Source organism: Cnephaeus nilssonii, assembly GCF_951640355.1.
Source record: "Cnephaeus nilssonii genome assembly, chromosome: X".
NCBI lineage: Eukaryota > Metazoa > Chordata > Mammalia > Chiroptera > Vespertilionidae > Cnephaeus > Cnephaeus nilssonii.
In genome coordinates this window covers 52453896-52459895 of record NC_137071.1, presented here as the reverse complement: position 1 = coordinate 52459895, position 6000 = coordinate 52453896, and positions in this window count along the sequence as shown.

Genomic DNA, 6000 nt, shown 5'->3' with positions numbered 1-6000 from the left:
CTGGAATAAAAAAAAAAAGACCCCGAATAGCCACAGAAATCCTGAGAAAGAATAAAGTAGTAGGGATCTCCATACCAGATTTCAAGCTGTATTACAAAGCCACTGTTCTCAAAACAGCCTGGTACTGGCATAAGAACAGACATATGACCAATGGAATAGAATAGAGAATGCAGATATCAACCCAAACCACTATGCTCCATTAATATTTGACAAAGGAGGCATGAACATACAATGGAGCCAAGACAGTTTCTTCAATAAATGGTGTTGGGAAAATTGGACAGATACATGCAAAAAAATGAAACTAGATCACCAACTTACACCATACACAAAAATTAACTCAAAATATATACAGGACTTAAACATAAGACGGGAAACCATAAAAATATTAGAGGAATCCACAGGCAGCAAAATCTCGGACATATGCCAAAGGAACTTCTTCACTGATACTGCTCCTAGTGCAATGGAAGCTAAAGAGAAAATAAACAAATGGGACTATATCAAAATAAATACTTTTTTCACAGCAAAAGATACCATCAACAAAACAACAAGAAACCCCACTGTATGGCAGAATATATTTGCAAATGTTATCATTGATAAAGGTTTAATCTCCAACATCTACAGGCAACTTATGCAATTTAATCCTACCAGACCTGAGGCCTTGAACCTAACTGTCCCCTATACCTGGGCTCATGAGCAATTCAAACACATGGGGGCAGACATTTGCAATGGCTAACCATGAGGTTTGACCACGATTGGTTGGTTATTTTTAGTTTGTGACACATTTTTTTTTTTCATGTACTAGGCAAAGTACCGAAAATTAGGTATAGCGGTATAGCGGTATAGCGGCAGATTTGGAAATTACCAAAAAATTGGTACAGCCCTATGGTAGGGTTAATAAAAGGAAGATAAATGATCCAATAAAAAAATGGGCAATGGACCTAAATAGAATTTTTCGAAAGAAGACAGAAGGAAGGCCAAGAGACACATGAAAACATGCGCAAAGTCACTAATTATCCAAGAGATGCAAATCAAAACGACAATGTGGTACTATCTCACACCTGTCAGAATGGCTATTTTCAACAAATCAACAAATGACAAGTGTTGGCAAGTATGCAAAGAAAATGGAACCCTTGTGCACTGCTGGTGGGAATGCAGACTGGTGCAGCCACTGTGGAGAACAGTATGAAGTTTCCTCAAAAAACTAAGAATGGAACTCCCATTTGACCCAGTAATCCCACTCCTAGGAATATATCCTAAGAAATTGGAAACACCAGTTTGGATATATGCACCTCTGTGTTCATAGCAGCACAATTTATAATAGCTAAGATTTGGAAACAGTCTAGGTGCCTGTCAACAGATGACTGGATCAGAAAACTATGGTACATCTACCCAATAGAATACTATGCTGCCATAAAAAAGAAGGAATTCTTACCATTTGCAGCAACCTGGATGGAACTGGAGAACATTATGCTGAGTGAAATAAGCCAGTCAATGAAAGAAAAATACCACATGATCTCACTCATTTATGGATAATAAAGAACATTATAAACTGATGAACAAAAAGATAGATACAGAGATAGTAAAGCATCAAACAGACTGTCAAATTATAGCAGGAAGTTTAGGGAGAGATGGGGGAGATAAGAGATCAATCGAAGGACTTGTATGCATGCATATAAGCATAATCAATGGACACAAAACACTGGGGGTGAGGGCATGTATGGAGTGGGGTGGGGGGGGCAATGGTAAGATATGTACACATATAATACCTTAATAAAGAAAAGGAAAAAAAGATCCTCATTATAATGAAAGGCAATGAATACCACCCTAATTGCTAGTATTATCATTATCACTTTTATCCTGAAACATTAAGATCTGCTCATAACATATTGGCTCGTTCACAGAGAACTCAAAAAATCAATTTGTTCAGCATTGTTTATTAAGCATCTTTGCACTTGACTAGCTATTTTGATGGGGAGAGCACAAAGCTGAATATAACAACCCTGCCTTCAAGGTGTTCCAATTCTGTAGGAATGTTTTAACACATACACTCACACATCTCTAGAATATAAAGTAGAAAGTGATCAATGTAATGGAAGAACTAATAGAATATGTTATGGGGTTTTGGAAGAGTGACAAATAGTTAATAGTCATTATCCTTTATTGAGCATTTATCATGTGCTTGGCAGTTAGCTTAATCATGGTTCTCAGTTTTGAGGATCTTAAATTATGATAGGCAAAAATTCAACTCATCATATACTAAGTACTGTATACATCATTGGGTAAAGCATTATGAATGGTACTATCTCAGATGCAAAGATGATTAAGACGTGTCCTGTCTTCTAGAAAGTCATCCTATATAATAAACAGGTAATATGCAAATTGACCCTCACACAAGATGGCCGCCCCCATGTGGTCAAAGATGGCCACCCCTATGTGGTAAAAGATGGCCGGCAGGGGATGGTAGTAGTGGGGGATCAGGCCAGCAGGGGAGGGCAGTTAGGGGCAACCAGGCCTGCAGGGGAGGGCAGTTGGGGACAATCGGGCCGGCAGGGGAGCAGTTAGGCATCATTTAGGCTGGCAGTGGAGTGGTTAGGAGGTGATCAGGCTGGAAGGCAGGCGAGCAGTTGGAAGCTAGCAGTCCCGGATTGTGAGAGGGATGTTCCAGATTGGAGAGGGTGCAGGCTGGGCAGAGGGACAACCCCCCTCCCAGTGCACAAATTTCGTGCACCGGGCCTCTAGTAGTATAAATAGGAAAATATATGAATGGATGGTCAGCAGAACAAATTGCAACAGAAAGAAAGAGGAAGGAAGGAAGGAAGGAAGGAAGGAAGGAAGGAAGGAAGGAAGGAAGGAAGGAAGGAAGGAAGGAAGGAAGGAAGGAAGGGAGGGAGGGAGAAAGGGAGGGAGGGAGGGAGAAAGGAAGGAAGAAAGGAGGAAAGGAAGTCCTCATTCTCTACTGGCAGAAAGAAAGAAAGAAAGAAAGAAAGAAAGAAAGAAAGAAAGAAAGAAAGAAAGAAAGAAAGAAAGAAAGAAAGAAAGAAAGAAAGAAAAGAAAGAAAGAAAGAAAGAAAGGAAGGAAGGAAGGAAGGAAGGAAGGAAGGAAGGAAGGAAGGAAGGAAGGAAGGAAGGAAGAAAAAAAAGAAAGAAAGAAGAAAGGAAGGAAGGAAGGAAGGAAGGAAGGAAGGAAGGAAGGAAGGAAGGAAGGAAGGAAGAAGGAAAGGAAGGAAGGAAGGAAGGAAGGAAGGAAGGAAGGAAGGAAGGAAGGAAGGAAGGAAGGAAGGAAAGGAAGAAAAAAAGGGAGGAAGGAAGAGAGGAAGTCCTCATTCTTTACGGGCCAGAGAATTCTCTTAGGGCAAATAAATCTGTATCTGTGCTTGGAAACTTGGAGAGTCACCATGTTTGGTCAGAGAATGCTCTATGTAGTAGTATCTTGCAGAAAAGCCACAGATTTGCCTGGAGTGACTTGGTGGTTGGTGGTCAGGTGCCTGGTAAAGTTGGGAGAGAAGATAGGAGCTGGGTCACACATATCAGCACACATTGGTGGTCAATTTTTCAGTGAAACCAGGGACTGATAATCATTCATCCCACAACTAAACTAGGGGAAGGTGAGGGAAAGTAGAGGGACGTTTAGTACAGTGGTCAAAATTACAAGTGTGAACACAGGGGCTCTTACCCAGGCCAGATCTTGTTATCCCACCCCTCTCAACTAGAGGGAGGGTAGGGGAAAATCCCTTGCTATTTAGTGTCATTTGTTACCAGGGGAGACAGTCCTTAAACTAGGCAAAGAGGCAGCCAGACCCCTGGAATCATTCTATACTTTCTGAGTATAAAAGTAGGAAGAGGGAGTGATGATAAATGGATTAAGAAACAGATTTGAAAATAATGGTGGTGGTGGTGGGGTGATGTACCCTGATAGAATGGTAGAAACAGGAACAACTAAAGTATTGAGTACCTGCTTTATAAAGTACTAGAGGCCTGATGCACGAAATTCATGCACGAGTAGGCCTTCCTTCCCCCAGCTGCCAGCACTGGCTTCCCTCTGGCACCTGAGACCTGGGCCTTCCTCTGGCACCCAGGACCCAGGCTTCCCTCTGGCTGCTGGCAGGCAACTGGGACTTGGGCTTTCCTTGCAGCCCCAGCTTCATCTGGAAGGTCTTTTGGAAGGGCATCCAGAGGAACGGTCTGGTCTAATGAGCATATTACACTTTTATTATTATAGATGTTATCTCATGTAACTCTCCAGTGACCAGGTAGACTTTGATGTGGGTAGAAATAGGTTTCCAGAGTAAAGGTGCAGCAACTTGCTCAAGCCCTCCTGAGCAGTAGCAGCAGCAGCAGCAGCAGCAGCAGCAGCAGCAGCACAGCTGAGCATGGAGCCTGCTCCTCATTAGTGAGCTCTGAATCATCTCCATCATTTCTCTACTCGCCTGGTTTGAGGGCGAATGCCCTCAACTAAACCCCAACTAGGTGCCTTTCCTGCCTGGGCCAGCCCTTCCTGGTGGCAACAGGAAGAGAATGAAAGTTTGGGAAGTGAGTTTTCACATTTCTTTCCTAAGAAGCTTGAATAATAATTGCCTATATCCCATTATGGAGGAGTGCTCTTTAGTAATAAGACTGCTCCCTTGCTCAGTGGCATGGAATCCAACAGCGAAGTTCCCAGAGCGTCCAGAGGGCACAAGCTGGATGGAGAGGCTGGGTGGGGCCTCGTAAGAGGGGGAGGAGGGGAGTACGAGTGCATATGTGTGGGGGGGGGCGGGGAGGAGCCACTGTGACCTGCCTGGGTTCCTCCCCTCCCTGGGCACTGTGATGCTACAGAGCAGCTGCTGGATAAGCAAGCCTGTCCCCCTCCCGCCCAGTGTGTCACAACAGTGGACATGGCTGTATCTGGAGCAGTTGGGGTGAGCAGGCCAGCTGGGGGGCAAGCAGGAGACGTGCGCAGCCGAGATGGTGAGCCTGAAGCGCAGGGGCTGGGGAAGGGCAGGCACCCAGCCTAGGGCCACATCTATGTGGGGAATATCGGATCCATAACTTTGGATCAGTAGAGTTTGAAGTCTCCTGGGGGTGTCAGTTCAGGGTGGTGGGACCAATGGAGCTTTGTGCACATGAGAGAGCCCAGTACAAGACAGGGGAAATTCTGAGGGAGCCCCAAATGGACAGCTCAGGGATCAGAATGAGGGGGGAAGGGGCAGTCCAAGATTCCAGATGGGTGGGCCCATGGTTGGGGGAGTGGGCTCAGTCAGCTCACTACACCCAACCAACCACGAGTGTCATTGTCCCAGAATGTGACAGGGGACTTAGGGCATCACAGTCACTCCAAACTTGGGGTAGTTCTCCTTTCTTGTCCCCACGATCTGGCTTGGGTTTGGGCCACTTACAATTTGAGCTTTCTCAGCTTCCCAGCACTTGGAACTCCTCAGTTTTTCTAGCAGTCAGTCAGAAGGACTTTGGCACACAGATAGCTCTCTCTGGCTCACCAGGGAATCTCAGACTTCTTGTTTGGTTTCCTACCTGGCTTAGGGGGCTTAGCACAGGCCTGGTCCCCACACTGCATCTGTCTCCTTTCATTGTCATGGATCTTACTTACTGAGGAGGAGGCCTCTCCACATTTCTAGTTCCACCCTCTAGAATCCCTCCCCTCACCCCCACAATTGGGGTGGGTAATAGCCACTCCAATCCACTTCTATGACCACCTGGAAACCCAGAATCTCCTGGTCCAGAGTTGTGGTATTTTAGCAGTAAGGAGGTAGTTTGAAAAAGTTGGGTTGGGGAGGAGGACAGAATAAACATGTCTCTGAGACCAAGATCAGGTTCTCTGGCACTCTTGATTCAGGTGTCAGTGACAAAGTAAGCCAGGGGAGAACTTCCCCACTTCACCTGGCCTCTGCTCAATTTGTAAAGTGCCCAGAGCCTTCTGGCTCTGGCTCCAGCTTTGCTGTTTCTAGCTCCAGATCTGTCCAGCACCCTCCTTCTTCTGAGCATGTTCCTGGATACACCTGAGAG